The following is an 18,621-nucleotide window of genomic DNA, read 5'->3' on the forward strand; positions in this document are numbered from 1 at the left end:
GAGTGATCAACGATGAGCGGTGGGAGAGCTCCGAGCAAGTGTGGATATCAGTGAAACTTGCCGATCGCAATCTCTTCCTGTGTGTCGTGTATTTTCCACCTGACCGAATTCGTGATTACAGCCTGATCGATGTACATCTTTCCTCCGTTTCTTTCATCACCTCGATCGCTGCCCCATCTGATGATATTGTTATACTGGGCGACTTTAACTTACCTGGCTTGACCTGGTGCCCAGCAAGTAACGGATTTCTACGATTGGATATCGAAAAATCTGTGCTTATCAACAATGCCAGTTGTATCTTGGACAACTACAGTAGCGCAACTCTTCGGCAAATTAATAATATCATCAACGAGAACGGACGTACATTGGACCTCTGCTTTGTAAGTGCCCGGGACTACGCTCCGTACTGCTGCGCCGCTCCGACACCTTTAGTCCAGCATGTGCGCCATCATCCCCCACTACATCTTGTACTCGCTGGTAACCTAGGAGTGAGTTTTGAAGACGTCTCAAGCTCTATCGTCTACGATTTTAAAAACGCTGACTACGACAGCATCGTTAGCACGCTGTTGGATATAAATTGGGACGAAAATCTTAACAATGATGACGCGAACGAAGCAGCGATGACGTTTTCTAATATTCTTAACTACCTAATCGACCGTCATGTGCCAAAACGAACAGTCAGCACAAATCAACACCCTCCCTGGCAATCAACAGTGCTTAGACGATTAAAAACTGCCAAACGAGCCGCATTTAAAAAGTTCTCGAAGCATAAGACACTTGCATTACGAAACCACTACTTTCAACTCAACCACGAATACAAACAGCAAAGCAGACGTGCCTTTTTTAGATATCAGCGAAACGTCGAACGTCAACTGAAATCCAAGCCCAAGTCGTTTTGGAAATATGTGAACGAGCAGCGAAAAGAATCCGGGTTACCATCTTGTATGTCATTAAATGGAGTTTTAGGCACCGACACTAAGGAAATTTGCCAATTGTTTTCCGACAAATTTTCAAGCGTTTTTTCCGACGAGAACCTTTCCCCACAACAAGTCGCTGCCGCTTCAAATCTAACTCCTTCTCTAGGACGAACCATCAACCGAATTTGTGTCGATAATGCTGCCATTCTTGCAGCAAATTCCAAGCTGAAAGCATCTAGTTCCCCGGGTCCAGATGGCGTTCCTTCGATTTTTGTCAAAAAGTGCATCAGCGGGCTTCTTGAACCACTTCGGCGAGTCTTTGTGCTATCACTCAATACTGGAACATTCCCTTTCTGCTGGAAAGCAGCGCACATGTTTCCAGTTCACAAAAAAGGAAACAAATCGAACATTGACAATTATCGAGGAATCTCGTGTTTAAGTGCAGTATCAAAACTATTCGAGCTGGTTGTCTTAGACCCTCTTTTCTTTCACTGCAAACACTACATTGCAGACGATCAACACGGATTTATGCCTAAACGATCGACAACGGCTAACCTGCTCTCGTTCACAACATATGCAATGGATGGATTCGCTGACGGATTGCAAACCGATGCTATTTACATGGATCTATCTGCGGCCTTCGACAAAATCAATCATGATATCGCAATAGCGAAGCTGGACAAACTCGGTATTCATGGACAACTTCTGCGCTGGTTTCGTTCCTACCTCGATGGAAGGCAGCTCCAAATCAGCATTAAGGACTGTCTATCTACACCATTCTTCGCTACATCCGGCATCCCACAAGGAAGCCATCTCGGTCCAGTGATATTCCTCCTCTACTTTAATGACGTCAACATCAAATTACAAGGACCCCGCCTTTCTTTTGCCGACGACATGAAAATTTTTCAACAAATACGGGATAAAACCGATGCCGAGCTTCTTCAGAGGGAATTGGACAGCTTTAGTACGTGGTGTGATCTAAACAGAATGGTTTTAAACCCGAGCAAATGCTCAATCGTTACGTTCACGCGGAAACGCCATCCGATTCAGTTTAACTACCATCTCTTCGACTCGAGTATTCCAAGACACTCTAACGTCAAGGATCTCGGAGTCATCATGGATTCGGCACTAACGTTCAAACCACATACATCATCCATTGTGGATAAGGCTTCAAGACAGCTTGGGTTCATCTTCCGAATAGCGAAAAACTTTAAGGACGTATACTGTTTAAAATCTCTCTATTGTGCGCTGGTTCGCTCAACACTGGAATATTGTTCTGCTGTTTGGAACCCTTACTACCAGAACGGTGTCGACAGAATCGAGGCCGTCCAACGCCGGTTCATACGCTTTGCACTCCGACATCTTCCTTGGCAAAACAGATTTCAGCTGCCGAGCTACGAAAACCGTTGTCAGTTAATACAGCTCGATACTCTAAGCATCCGGAGGGACTGCTCTCGAGCCCTGTTCGTCTCGGACTTACTGTCTGCCAGGGTGGATTGCCCTACAATCCTCGGACGCCTCGATCTTCAAGCTCGCGTTCGAGCTCTGCGCAATAACTCTCTTCTGCGAGTCCCATTCAGGAGAACTAACTATGGGCGCCAGGGCGCTGTTACCGGACTCCAGCGTGTGTTTAACAGTGTGGCGACGGCGTTTGACTTCAACCTGACAAGGAATTCGATAAAAACTAAAATTATTCGTATTCTGAAATGTAATTAGTTTAAGTAACCACCATTGGGGCCAAGGGGTCTGTTGGTGACGGTACAACAAATAAACAAATAAACAGGAAACTAGTGTTAGTGAATTGGAAGCAATTTGAACTCTGATACACGAGATTGCTACAGAACATTGCCAATCCTTTAATGAGGTGTTCTACTCGCGAGGCCTAAAATTGAGCACTTTTTTGGGAATAAATAAATACCTCTTGACCAAACATACCGGTATGTTTTCTGAATAATTGGAGAAAAAATTATTGAAATCGGACCAGCAATTCCATGAAAAGTCTTACTTGACCGCTTAAAAAACCATTATTTTCGGGAAAACGCGTTTAAAGATAAAGTACACTGTATAACTCGATTGTAGTACCTTACTAGATAATCTACTATACTGGGTCCGCAGAGCTCACTTTCCTCATCACAAAGACGTTCTTGTCTTTGCACATTTTGTTCTCTATGTTGAATTCGGGCCTGTTTTTCCGCGACACACACTTTGCGTTCAGAACGAGTACCAAAGTTTTAATATCTTTATATGTTCACCGGCGAGTCGAGTAGCACATCTTTCAGCTACAGTCTCCAAGGTAATTCCCATCACCTCCATAGCTTGTAAGATCGATGAAAATCCTTGGTTGAAGGTACTGACTGCCAAATAAGTCACAACACTGACCACCTGCCTGCCAGAATTTTTGCATGTGTTTTGGCGCCAAGGAACAGATTCTACTATTCAGATCCAGTCTTCTTGTCTTCCAGTCTTCCAGTCTTCATTCAAGTTTGTTATGGATATATACCAAATTCGCTACTGATACTTTTTGCATGTATCAGGCAACTAGTATCTGGGAAAAAGGATTCTGAGCTGATCATGACATTCATTGGTTCAGTTTTAGATAAAAATACACTGAAGGAAAAAAAATCAGTTTGGACAAGGTAAAGTTTTTTTCAAATAACTTTTTTTCCTCAAAAGTTCCCAACATGCATTTTTGACGGTAGGTAGAGAACGTAATTACCTATCTTGGAACAAAATTTCATCCAAATCAAAAATGTTTTTTTTTGTAAATCGACTTTAAATTTTTAAAATCGATTTTTTTCAGGGTAGGAATCAATGAAGATTTTTTCAATATTTTTTTCGAAAATTTGACTAATTTTGTGAAAACCACTCCTACGACATTTTTTTGTAAGATTTGTCATTTTTAGACTATAGCCATTTGAAAAAAAATGTTATAAAAAGTTTGGCCCTTTTCAAAAGACAGTCTAGATCATTTCTGGAAAAACAAAATATGCAAAGTGGCTTTTTGTGACAGAGTCTTCATGTACAGAAAGTTTCATTAAAATCTGAGAGGGTGCTGCCAACATTTGTTCGAGTTGGTGCGAAATTCGTCAAATTACGTTGGATACCCTATTGGTTAGCACAGTGTCTGATATCTCTATTCAACGCATTAGGTCAAATGGTAGGATAAATAAAGGTACGTTGTACTCGACTTTTTGTTTTACCTACTTTTTCCAAACCAATTTCTGGTTACTGCTTCTTAAGAACGAAGCAAGAATGCTGACACCTATTTAAGTGCAGTCCAATTACTGTAAACCGAATTACATTTGAAATCGTATGGCATCCTGCCTAATGAGATAAATAAGGGCTCGGATACCATACATTATATTTTTCTTTATAAATCTATATAAAGGTGCTTTTAAAAGCAAAATCAGTCGTAATCGATCCGAATCGACTTGTTTTGGGTCTACGGTTAGTACTCAACCGATTCTCTCTGATTTATGTTGAGCGATAACGATGTTTCCTAAGCACACGAAAAACTTTTCTCCATTTAACGCTGACATCGAAAATTAAACTTGATTCTTGTTTTTTTTTTCGTTTTGAGGATAAGTTCACATACCAACGAGGAAACTCCAACCAATTTTGCGTCTATGTCGGCCCAGCTGCTACGTACGAGATTTTATTTCATGATTTAAACCGCTTGTTGGTGATGATGCTTACGTTGTGTTTCGACACATGCACAAATGCTTCTTCCTTGAGCTAAACGTCAAAATCTGAAATACCCCCACCCCCCTGAACAAACAACTTATTATCAGGTTTCAAGAACCAGCAACTCCAGCAGCCGGTACTAGTTATCGTGTTAAAAACTTGCTCCACCAAACAGACGCTGAATGGGAGAAGTTTGGTTGGAAACTAGATTAGAGGCAGAGAAGGGACATGCAAGCTGCTCCCGTGGCATTAGTGATACATATTTTCTGTAGTTTAGAGCAACGTTATATAATAGCACAGATAACAGATATTTAAGCTAGAAAAAAAATATTCGAAAGCGTGTGTAAACTTTTAACTCGCTGTATCGATTATTGATCGATTCAATGATTCATTTGGAAAGATTAAGGAAATATCTGTTTGATTGTGATTTGAAGTAGATTTTTGATGCCCTATAAACAAATAAGTGTTCATGTGTCTATCGTTGAGAACCGTTGCTCTAAAATGTAGAAGATTCCACCTTATGGCAGTTGTAGGTACCCGATCACACACAGTGTAACTCATGCTGATACTTTATTACGAAAAATCTCCTATCAAATATTGTTATAAAGTAGAAACGGTTAGATGATTACATACAGAACGAAAAGGTTTTTTTTCTGTAAATTTAAAATTTGATAAGAGTAGTCTTCTAATGAATTTCGAATGTTTATGTTGAGCTAGGGTCATCTAAAATGAAATTAAGGATTTACATTTTTGACATGAGAATTCAATTTCATAGTCTTCTTTTTGTACCCTTCCTTGTAATAATGATAATACCTGCAGAATATTAGCGATCGGAGTTATGTTACGTAGTTTTGTTCAATTCAGATTTTGTTAAGACCGAATTTGCCCAGAATGTCAGTCAGGTACTGCTCATAAAAGCATAAGAGTCATATATTGAAAAACAGCAAGCCGAGAAAAACGCTTTTCAAGATTTACATTTGCATTGAGCCATTGAGTGGGAAAACCATGATTTGGTATTTTTTCAATAGTTTCTAAACAAACCTGGTAATCTTATTTGTACATTGTGATTCAGTAGTGATATAGAATACAATCCAACAGATAACTCATTTTCGACAAAAATCCATATGAGACTCGTATACTATTATGAGCAGTAGGGTGGGACAAAAAATAGATTCCAGCTCCGAGCAACTTTTTGGGTACCATTTGGGTCCTAGAACATCTGTGCAAATTCTTAGCTTGATCCCTGAAACTATATTTTTGCGCCCACTGTTTAAAGTTTACATGGGATTTTATATGGGAAAATTAACTTTCACAAAATAATTCCTCCAGGGGTCGCCCATTGCTTCCTAAAAATAAACCGTTATATGGCTTTTGTAGGAAATTTAACACAGAAACAAAGTCTCGAAAACTACGAAACGATCTGATGCTTGAGAAAAAAGTTATTAAGCTGAAACCAATTGATGCTCTAACGATTGATAAAATATTCATTTTTTCTAGCACCACTGTTGTTGGTTGTTCAATTATATGCAATTTTGTTTTAATCTTCTCTTAATGTGTCTAAATCATTTTTCTATACTCTTTGGCCACTTCGCAAAAGTTTTGAGGGATAAATTGAGTCTTCTTTTGTAAATAATAAGAGAAAATTAAAGATTTTGTATATAATTCGACCGTCAGCAGCAGTGATGCTATGAAAAGTAAAATTTTCATTTATCTTCAGGGCATCAATCGGTTTTTGCAATTACTTTTTCCACAAGCATCAGATCGTTTTGTGGTCTTCTAGACTTTGTTTCCTTGACAAATTTCCTATAAAAATCAGACATCTATTGTTTTTTAGGAGGTAACGGGTAACTCTTGGAAGAATTAATTTGCAAAAGACGTTTTCCCCATACGAAATCCCATGTAAACTTTAAACCTTGGGCGCAAAAATATAGTTTCACCGATCGAACTAAAAATTTGCAGAGTTGTTCTGGGAGCTAAATGGGACCCAAAAAGTTACTCGGAGCGAAATTTTATTTTTTCATATAACCATGTCCCACTCTAATGAGCAGTGCAGTAAAATTTTAACATGCAAAAAAGGAATAACCAAGAATATTATAATTTTTACTCTTTTCCAATCAGATGCGTTCATCTTTAACAGCATTAGAACAAAGTGTGTCATTTCTTTTCAATCGGGTACTTACACAAGAATTTAATTTGAGCCTGAAAGTCTGTTATCTGTGATTATACTTTGAACGAAGGTGTTAGGGAAAAGTTGCTGTTAAATGTTGTTTGCTTTCTCTTCGTACGTCTCAATGTAGTGAGAAAGATAAACATATTCAGTTGTTGATAGCTGCTCTGACTTTTACTCTAACGAGGAAAAGAAGGTTCAGCCGATTTTGACAGCCCTGAGAAAGCGTTTCGCCGTACATGAAAGTAGGGCAGATTATGTATGTGTGTGTATGTGGTAAATAATGTCACATCTGTTCTCATCTCAGAGATGGCTGGACGATTTGCACAAACTTAGTCTCAAATTAAAGGTACAACCTTCCCATTGGCCCATGATGCAATACATGTGAAAAGGTGTACTACTTTACTTGGATATTAATGACTAAACGAAGTAGCTTTGACCACATTGGCTACCTATGACGGTTCTTGATGCCCCCGGGAAGTTTGCCAACTCGCAAGGTATTTCCACAACTATTTCTCAGCCAATTTTTGACCGATTTCAAATGAAAGATGTCAAACTCTCACCAGCTACTATTGAATTCCAGATCTGGCTATTGGTTCCGGAGTTATAGGTTGGTTAGTAAGGTCACGCATTAATTTCCCACATAAATAATCATAATACCTCAGAGGTTAAAAATCTACTAAAATGGACATCAAATGACTTCTATTTGCAGATCTAGAGCACAAATGGTCAATCAAAAATTCTTTGAAATTTCTCTTTATTATCAACAATACCGGAAGTCCCGAGTTTCGGGAATACTCTAGAATTAAATATCACAAACCAAGTATAAAATAGAAGGCATAGAAGATGGTTGATTGCATCTCCCGCCCTCCCCCTTTTTGAAGTATCGTTGGCTACGTTAACCCTCATATCAAAATTACCAAAACTCACATCGGTTTCTCGGAGATGGTTGGGCCAATTTTTACAAAATTAGTCTGAAATGAAAGGAATGTCATCCCCATATATAACCATGAAATTTCGTATGGATCGGTTATATGGTTCCAGAAACATAGATTGAATCATCCGGTCACATATGAAATTTGCATATAAGCCGGAACTATTTCGTTTCAAAGAAGTGAAATTTTAGAAATTGGATATTTTTGATGTCAAATGTCTTTAAGATGCATGAAACGTAGAGTTTGAACGTAATCTTAAAAAAACCTGTTTTAATCCACCTAATGGATAATTAATGGTAGAACATGATGATGAGTTATGACTTGCTTTTTGCCTTTCTTAATAAAAAGGTATAGCAGGTATAGTCTTTTAAACTTTCCTTTCTCTTATTCCTTTTATTAGTCAGGATATCACATTATTTCGTTGATAACTCGGCCAATTGCCATTGGATTCCTCTTAAATAGGCTTCAACATCTTTGTTTTGTTTCTAAGAACTAATGCAATGCTAAATCTGATATGTTAAATGTAAAATACTCGCTTTTTAGCGAAGACAAAAGTTGAATACAACGCACCCTTATTCATTCCACCTTTTCATCAAATGCGTTGAACAGAGATAGCAGACACTGCTCTAACTAATGTGGTCAACTGGGTAGGATGAATAGAAGTGCTAAGATAAATTAGGAAACTGTTACCCAATGTGTTTGGAACTCAACCTCACTAGGGAAAAAATGACTAAAGTGTAGCCGTGGAACTAGAACCTACAAACATCTACTAGTCTTTTTACACCCTAGGGCATATCGACACAATATTACATACTAGCTGTTCGAAAGAGCTTTATAAACTTCTGATCATTGCAGCAGCGACCATAAATGGGATAACATGGAGCCGTTGGTATTTGTAATTCAAGTTATCTCTGCACTGTGTAGCGAACAAAGTGTAGCTGTGGGGTTCGATATTGTATTGCACAAATATGAGAGTGGTTGAACACTAAAGAATCATTTGAGAGCTTTTCGCTCACAATTCGAGAGCAAAAAAAACAGATGCATTTAGGCTCTCGATGATTCGTTTTGAGTGTAAGAGTGTGGTCCAGAAGGTTCATATCAAACGCAGCACAGGGGAGCAACTGGAGTCGAGCCTTTGCCAAAATTATTTACTGCTGCTTTTGGTGTTATTGTACACTAATATTTATTAAAAATAAATAATAATTAGGTTTGGGTAGAAGTAAGCACCAGTGTCAATTATTTCAACGTTATCTGCGTGAAAACAGTTAATCCAGTGGCACAGACATGTGATCAAAAGGAAAAGGGAAAAAGGAAGCAATGTTGCCACATTTTATTCTATGCCTAGCGTGAAATTTTATTCTGCACCAATGGAAAAAGTTACTAGTTGTATAATAACGTTTGGTTAATTTCATCGATTTAAAAGTCATTCTTTTCAAACTAGTTTTATTATTTTGCGATCAAGAATTAAAGAATTTCATGCGAATAATCCGACCCGTTTGCTTGATTTTCATACAGAGTTTAAATTCTTCTGCGATAATTCCATTTGGCTAAAGTATATTCTTGTCTTGTAATTTTTCGTTTATGCCAAATAAGCTGAGGCGTTGAACTATTTTGTAGATTATGCACATACTTTTTTACTTATTATTATAAATGCCAAAGTAAAATTTCGTTTTACAAATTTAGATTCAAAAATCTGTACCATTCTGTACTTTTTTATAAAATCCTATAACCCGTACCATACACCCTGTATACCCATTTTGATTCCGAAATGGTATTAGAATCTTGTAACTCGTGTTTCTTATATATTAGTGTGTTTAATTGTAGCATGAACTGGCATACTTAATGTTCCCATGAATTTTAATTTTAGTTACATAAATTACACAGGAATGTTTATTACGCAGATTTAGAGAATATTGGGGCTGCAAAAACATGGATTCTATCAAGATTATCAAACTGCATGGCAAAAGGTTCGGATTGAGTAAACATCTTCTGATCTTTAACCCTACAAGCTTGACCAATTTCATAATATTATCGATTGACAAGTTAGCCAGCAGTGAGGTCGTTGCTATAAAATCTCGAAATTAACAAACATTCAAACTGATTTCCCTGGACACGTGATGATTATTATAGAAGCTTACCTTTTTGCACACAGTTGGAAATCTGTAAAGAAAAAAAGACATTTCAATTAGTAATTGTTTAATGAATGTTCCATCTATCTTAAAAATAGTTCATAAATGTATTTCTGACGACACAAAAAGAGCGGATGGACAAGACTGTTTGACGCAGCATTCCCAAAAGTGGTTAGCATTCGAAAGCTTTATGAAAAGGTTAGCTCTTGTATGCAAAGCCACACCAGCCACCGGTGGTTATCCGCAAGTGGAACAGAACTACCGACTCTCGAGAGAAAGGACAAAATCATGAATGTAGGCACACGGCTCGGCTCTTGGTTTGACCGGCTCTTGATGGTCAACCAGTCGGAAAACAGAGCAAATCTGTGTGTGACCTAACTGTACTTGAGGTTGTTCCGTTATAGCTATACCAGTTCACTACAACCGCACATCAATGCCACATAATCTGACCTTTTCCGATGGTGAAATTGTACGTCCTCTGCTCAATGGATGCATGCTATCCCAAGCCGCTATACATGTGTAGAGAGAGGAGCATTCAATCAGCAAGCAACTCATATTTAGGTACTATAAAACGGGGGAACATTGATCACTTTTTGTGTTTACATGTACTTACAGTGGATTGTTTGGACGAAATAAAAGTGCATTCAAAAACATGCAGGAACATGTTACTATGATCTTCAATTCTAATTCGTGTCCAAGATATCATATTGAAATGACAAATTAATAAAACTGACAAAAGTTGACCATGAGGCCAAATGATTTGTTGTTAGGATTATTTTATTAGAAAGAATTGTCTTGTTGTACCTTCACTAAAAAAAGTCCCTTATGACCAGTGGCTGCTTCCGTTTACGGTTAGTAGCATTTTATCCCACTCAATCATGCAGCTCGAGTTATTACCAGATTGGTGAGGTTTTTGCCCCATCTTTCTTGGGTCTAAATATGTAGCAGTTGTAAGCGATGGTCAAGGTATGATTCAACAGCAAAAAAAAACTTGTTTAATCCACCTAGCGGTGTAATTGTGCCTTTTTTAATCACGAATACTAGTATTTCATCGTTGGTTATGTTCATTGTAAACTTTCAAAAGTAACTATTCAAAAGGATAACAATTTATAAGAAAAGAAATCAATATTCGAGTTCTAAAATTTTGTTGAAAGGAAAGGGCCAAATGGAAAACTTAAACCATCACAATCCAGTAATAATAACCAGTAATCGGCGGTCTGATAGTTAGTTTAGCCGTCTTGATCAGCTGGTGGGAGAAGAAGGGTAATGTTCACCAAATGTGTAGGAAGGATTCTTTATGCCCAAATGGTCTAAACACCACCAATTGTTTATGAAAATTTTTCGAAACAGCCACGGTATCAATGAATTGAAAAACCAGGTCGTGTCACTATTGTCTCCTGGAAAAATTCACACTGGGCGAACTTTTCTTCCCACACTATGGTCACTGAGCGAATCGTAAAATATATATACAGCGGAAACAAGTACCAAAAGGAATGCACTATAAACAAAATGGACGACACAACTTGTAGATAGAGACCTTACATTTTTAATTTATTAATAATTATGTTTTGAAGAGAAACGTAGCTAATATTGGTTTACTTTTTTAATGTGCACTTTTATTCCACGAAAACCTTCTTCTATCGATACCGTTGCGGCAGTAATGACGTTGCTCGACTTGCAGCTGGCTGGATGCGACGATGCAGAAACGGACGCAGTTGCGTCAAGCGATGGCGATGAGGGATTCCGGATGCTACAGCAACTCGGCCTAATTGTATTGGAGGCCTGCATTTCACTTTTGGGCCCGGGGACAGGTACTACGAGCATTTTATCTTTTATACGAGGGTCTAACACTAAGTCGAGTCGGATTTACAACGTTTTCGATCTAGTAGAGTCTACTCTCCGGGACTTGGGTACTGGCATCTACAATGGCGTAAATGACTTGCCAATCACTGACCGTTTTTGTGTTCCTGTGATCGTACTAGTACGTTCACTACACTAATAGGTAACCACACTGATGTCACCCGACTGGCGTTCGTGTGGCGGATCGGAAAACTAGATCCTATGGATCGACATGTACAAAACCGAGAACTTAAACGAAACGCGCGGTCACTTAATATCGGTGACTATCGCTGCTGCTGGTCTTCACTCCTCCGGACCGGGCCGTTGATCTATTAGAGCCCGCATTATTTTTCGAGATGAATTTTACCATTGTCTTCTCCGTTTTCCAAAACATTCTCACCGCGCCTCCCCACATTCCACCCCGCATTTGATGACGATGATGATGCGATGACAGAATGATGACGGTTGAAGTTTACAAACATTTTATCGTTTTGGTTGCTGTCACAAAATATGCTCAAAATTTAGTACAATATCATGACATGCTAAACGTGCGGTACTTGTTTCCTTGACTTTTTTTTAATAATGAACAATTATAACAATCCATATAATAACAAAATAAATACTAAGTAAACAAGCAATATAAATAAATTACATATTTATTTATAAATTTATTTATTTATAAATAAATAAACAAATAAATAAGTAAATAAACAAACAAACAAACAAATAAATAAATAAATAAATAAATAAATGAATAAATAAATAAATAAATAAATGAATAAATAAATAAATAAATAAATAAATAAATAAATGAATAAATAAATAAATAAATAAATAAATAAATAAATAAATAAACAAATAAATAAACAAATGAATAAGTAAATAAACAAACAAACAAACAAATAAATAAATAAATAAATAAATGAATGAATAAATAAATAAATAAATGAATAAATAAATAAATAAATAAATAAATAAATAAATAAATAAATAAATAAATAAATAAATGAATAAATAAATAAATAAATAAATAAATAAATAAATAAATAAATAAATAAATAAATAAACAAATGAATAACTAAATAAATAAGTAAATAGATCTCCGAACAAATAAATAACGAAACCTACATTCGACACCAACCTGGGCTATTAAGCAGAACTTAAACGTGACTCAAACATGCAGGCACGTAGTAGTAATGGCTTTACTTTTAAATTTTTTAAAATTTAAAAACTAAATTCTACTTGGACATTTACAAACAACAGTTTCAAAGTATAAACAAAGAACAGGCGTCGTTGAGTACATCAAATACACCGTACACTGTTGTTTATTTATACGTCAAAAATATAACAATATTTACAAGTATATACAAGCTGGGCTCAGTGACCAGTGCGACGATATTGTGATCTAAGAAATCACAGGTCACAATTTTTGTAGTATATTTTCTCCCAGAACAGGAAGATAATTAGTTTTTGAAAGTAATTCAAATTGCTCGTGGGAGGAGTTTGAACCCCTACAACCCTCCCCTTGCGCACGAACCTGGTATGGTGAATCAGACAGCACAACATTATTTTAAAATATTTTTTCGCACTTAACTGTCAAGAAGCATGTATCAGCGGTTAAAAAGAAACACGATGCAGATGATTATTAAATTTTTGGTAATTTTTAATAGTGTTTTTTCCTTTCCTCTCAAGTGCCTTAAAATTTTAGGCGGATTTCCAAATTTTTGAGTCATTTGGAAATTGCCATAGTGTCATCTTGACTACCTCGCCCCGTTCTACTCTATACACAACTGAAAATCATCCTCAACGAATAGAGCTTTGCTTGTCAAATATTTGGTACCGTCCCAGATTGAAGGATTGGTTCATGTCTGCCATTGTCATTCGGAATGAGCGGAATGAAGATTGATATTTGTGCTCCTCTTTATGTATCGTATGCTGCACTGTGTGATGGAATGTGGTCCGTTAAACCATAGAGGTAGTATTGGATGGTTGTTCCAGACTATAATATCAGAGATGAGAGTTTGTTCGAAATTCAGTTCTTGAAGCCATTTCTAGATGATACAATAATGGAGGAGGTACAAATCGTCTATGTAATGCGACCGAAGGGAATGTTAAACGCATATCATGGATCGAAGAGCATGAAAATTTAAAACCCAACTTGATCTTAATTTTTTTGCAAATATCACTCTTGAATCATTCATTTTATTTTTTATTTATTTTATTTTATTTTATCATTTGATCTTGTCAATCCTAATGAAATATAAAATATTAGGATAGGGAAAAGCCAGTTTGAGTGAAGCCTCAAGTAAATTCTTCTCAAATTGGCATAAAAACCCTATATCTTTTCGGTTCAATAATTAGCACAGTACAATAGCACACACTACAATATACTACAATACGAATTCTAGAAATAAATGACTAAATGAAAATTACAATACAATAGTTTGCAGAACTGATGGAAGTAATCACCCAACTAGAAATGTGATGAACAAAGCTTTTAATCTTGCATGAACAAAACCTCGAATAAAGTGAATAAATTATAGAACATCAGTAAACCGAATGTAATAAAAAAATTAAAAAAGTTATTGAATTCATGAAATGAGTAGAATTTGATTAACGTAAATCGAATCAAAATTAATTAAAAGGATAAATTAGAAAAGTTCAAAAGAAGTTACGTAGCTAAGAATATAAATGAATAAATAAGTTAACAAATTGGATGAAACAAATAAAAGAAATGACTGAACAGAATTAAATATATTAATAAATTGAAGAAAAGAATAAAACGCATGGACTAAAAATAATATTAAAATTTATAAAATAAATGCAATGAATAGAATAAATAAAACGGATAAAATGAATAAAATGCACTAAGTTAAGCTAATGAATTAAATAAATTAAATTAGTTCTCAATTCATTTAATGAATTAATGAATAGTGCTAATTAAATAATTTAAATGAATTAAATTAATTCAAAAAAGAAAAACAAACGAAATGTATAAAACGAGCAAAACGAACGAAGAGGACTGAATCAAAAAAAAGAAAATAAAATAAATAAATCGAATAAAATAAATAAAAGAATAAGGGTCCGAGCAGAGTCTGATAATAAATTGAAAACAGGTTGTTATCGATTTGGTCGTTTTAACGGTTAAAAGATCAACATGGAGAGCAGAAAAATTGAACTATGACATCAAACAGAAAACTATTTCCCCTATCAGTAAGAGTAAATTGAAAACTCTTTGAGATGTTGAATTTTTTTTGGTTACAAGATACGTATTCACTTTGATGTTTTACTAAAGAAATATAACCAAAGAAAATTCTGCTAAGAAACGCAAACTTGGGAAGGATATTAAAATGAAATCAAAAGTTGATGTCATATTTAAAAAATCTAAAACTGAGAGCAAAATAAGATTTCAATTTGGTGCTACTATCAAAATATGAATTCTACATGTTGTAATCTTGATGATCAACTTTGGTGGGGGGGGGGGCGTTCATATATAACGTGGACAAAAAACCTTCGTTTTTACAGCCTTCCTCTCCCTCCGTGGACAAGCGTGGACAATTCCCTCCCTACGCTGTCCACGTGGACTTTCCAAATTTTTACAAAAATTAGGTTTTCAGAAATTTTTCCAATATTGTTGCTAGAGGCGAGAGGATTATTTCGGATCCGTATAGCGAAACTCAATTTTTAGGTTAGAGTTTTCTTTTGGCAGTAATTTTATGAATTTTGATTAGAATTACAATTCAATTTTAATCCATTTAATTTTAGAATGACTTACATTTCTAGTCCATAATTTTAATCTGCCTGTCCTCTGTCCAACAATTTTACCGAAAACCATACTAATTTTAACTCGTAAGATAGACATATTGTCGCATTTTTTTTTTTCAATTTGTTTATTTGATAAGGCACGTATGCGTTAGCTTAAAGGTGCCATTTTTTCATTGTTTTACATTTTGAATTTCTTAAAACTAGGGGGATACACATTTGAATATTATTTTGTTTTATATAATAAAACTAAAAAAAAAAAACTACAGCTAACTTATACATATAAAAGAGGGTATAATATAATATTCGTAAGATTTGGGGGACGGGTCATTTGTGTGTTCTTTGTATAGTAATTCACTTTATGATTTTTAGAAGGGAGATTGTAAAAAAAATAATTATTAACTAAGCGGAACATTTTACAAGCTTATTAACTAGAGATAACTAGAAAGAGTGGTTCAAGATTAAGGGGAATTAATTAGGACTATTTTAAAGTAGTGGTACTGTTGCGCATTTCTTAACGAGATTAAATATTGTTCAACTAAAACTAGAAGATAGGGGGGCACATAAATTTTGGGAAGATATTCAAGGGGAGAAGGGGGTGAAGTCATACATCTGTGTATCAGAGACATGGGAGGGTGGGTGTTCAAGGCTGAAGGGGGGGGGGGGTGAGATATAAACTTTCAGTTTCCGGCATCAGGAATTAACGGCCAGGATTACAGATTCGAATGGATTGATCAACTAACACTAGAAGATAGGGGGGCACATAAGTTTTGGGAAGATATTCAAGGGGAGAAGGGGGTGAAGACATACATCTGTGTATCAGAGACAAGGGAGAGAGGGTGGACAAGACTGAACGGGGGGGGGGATATAAACTTCAGTTTCCGGCATCAGGAATCAACGGCCAGGATTACAGATTCGAACGGATGTATCAAGTATTGGGACGCCGGGCGGTTTTCCTCGAGCCGGCAGGGGTTCCTCCAGACGATTTCGTAGTACGGCTCAGATACGGATCGGGAACACACCGCGCTGCGCGTGTGATGTTGTACTGTAGATCTCGTGTTGTTGGTTCATTCGACAGATGTTTTGTCTCGTCTTGGAGTCGTATCAAACCATCGTTGGGGTACGGTAGGCGGAAGAGGGCACTTCTGGGAATGATAAGAGAAAAGATAGGGGCATTTAAATTTGGATATTGATGGTTTTGAGGAACGTGTATATAAGGGACATGTAGAGAATATCGCGGCTTGCTAGTACATCTCGAACCGGGACATTGGGTGATCTTCCTCGGGCCCGAAGGGAATCGAATAGTTGAGATCTGGCAGAACAGTACTCGGCGCATGCCCAGACAACATGTTCGATTTCGTGATAACCGTTGTCACAAGCGCAGATACCGCTATCCACGAGCCCAATACGCCGGAGATGTGCGTCCAGCGTGTAGTGATTGGACATGAGCCGAGACATCACGCGAATGAAATCCCGACCCACATCCATCCCTCTGAACCAAGGTTTCGTCGATACCTTAGGGATTATCGAATGTAGCCACCTTCCCAGTTCACCATTGCTCCATGAAGTTTGCCAACTTTCGAGGGTTCTCTGATGAGTGATACTGAAAAATTCGCTGAAGCTAATTGGTCTTTCATATATGTCACCTTGTAAAGCGCCCGCCTTAGCTAAAGAGTCCGCTTCTTCATTACCTGGAATGGAGCAATGCGAGGGAACCCAAACTAAGGTAATCTTGTACGATCTTACAGACAAAGAACGCAGGCGCTCCCAGATTTTCCCCAGAAAATATGGAATGTGCTTTCTAGGTTTCATTGAACGGAGAGCCTCGATTGAGCTGAGGCTATCCGAGACAATAAAGTAATGATCGGTGGGCAAAGTATCAATGATCCCAAGGGTATACTGAATAGCAGCAAGTTCTGCGACGTAAACTGAAGCAGGATCATTGAGTTTGAATGAGGCGGTGAGGTTTTGATTGAATATACCGAAGCCAGTGGAGCCGTCGAGGCTTGACCCGTCGGTGTAAAACATCTTGTTGCAGTCGACTTCTCGAAATTTACTATGAAAGATGCTTGGGATCACTTGCGGGCGTATGTGATCCGGGATTCCACGAATCTCGTCTTTCATGGATGTGTCAAAGAAAACAGTTGAATCAGAAGCATGAAAGAGATTGACACGGTTGGGATAGTATGAAGAAGGATTGATATTTTGTGCCATGTAATCGAAGTACAAGGACATAAATCGGGTTTGAGAATTGAGCTCGATAAGCCTTTCGAAATTTGCAATTACTAACGGGTTCAAGATATCGCATCGGATGAGCAATCGATAGGAGAGTTCCCAAAATCGATTTTTCAGCGGAAGGACGCCCGCCAGCACTTCTAAACTCATCGTATGTGTCGAGTGCATACAACCCAAAGCAATACGCAAACAACAATATTGGATTCGCTCTAGTTTGATGAAATGTATGTTCGCAGCGGAGCGGAAACAGAAACTCCCGTACTCCATCACCGACAATATTGTTGTTTGGTACAGCCTGATCAGGTCTCCTGGGTGGGCACCCCACCATGTTCCGGTTATTGTACGGAGAAAGTTGATCCTTTGCTGGCACTTCTGTTTCAGATACCTAATGTGACATCCCCAGGTTCCTTTAGAGTCGAACCAGACCCCGAGATATTTGAAAGTTGAAACCTGAGCAATAGTTTGACCCATTAATTGAAGCTGTAGTTGCGCTGGTTCACGCTTCCTTGAAAATACGACTAGCTCAGTTTTCTCCGTGGAGAACTCGATACCTAGCTGGAGGGCCCAAGCAGACAAATTGTCCAAGGTATCTTGCAATGGTCCTTGCAGATCGACGGCTTTGGGACCTGTAATAGAGACCACACCGTCATCTGCAAGCTGCCTTAGCGTGCAGGAATTGACAAGACATTCGTCAATGTCATTCACGTAAAAGTTATAGAGAAGGGGGCTTAGACATGAGCCCTGGGGAAGACCCATGTAGCTAATTCGTGATGTCGATAAATCACCATGCGAAAAATGCATATGTTTTTCAGACAGCAAGTTTAGCAAAAAGTTGTTTAGAGTCGGTGAAAGACCATGCTGGTGCAGCTTCTCAGAAAGAATTTTGATAGAAACTGAGTCAAAAGCCCCCTTTATATCTAGGAAAACTGATGCCATCTGCTCTTTGCTAGCAT

The 18,621-nt window shown here is 37.3% G+C and overlaps 1 protein-coding gene across 23 annotated transcripts in view; it reads right to left on the reverse strand.

Annotated features, from left to right (window-relative positions):
- Positions 1 to 18,621, reverse strand: part of LOC131689899 (glycine receptor subunit alpha-2) — a 460,749-nt gene that overhangs the window by 239,840 nt on the left and 202,288 nt on the right. For all 23 annotated transcript variants that reach the window (XM_058975262.1, XM_058975261.1, XM_058975263.1 and 20 more), the window contains one exon: positions 9,842 to 9,863. The gene's annotated coding sequence lies outside the window, so the exon portion shown is untranslated. The remainder of the gene's footprint in view (positions 1 to 9,841; positions 9,864 to 18,621) is intronic.

Source organism: Topomyia yanbarensis, chromosome 3 (genome assembly GCF_030247195.1).
Source record: "Topomyia yanbarensis strain Yona2022 chromosome 3, ASM3024719v1, whole genome shotgun sequence".
Taxonomy (NCBI): domain Eukaryota; kingdom Metazoa; phylum Arthropoda; class Insecta; order Diptera; family Culicidae; genus Topomyia; species Topomyia yanbarensis.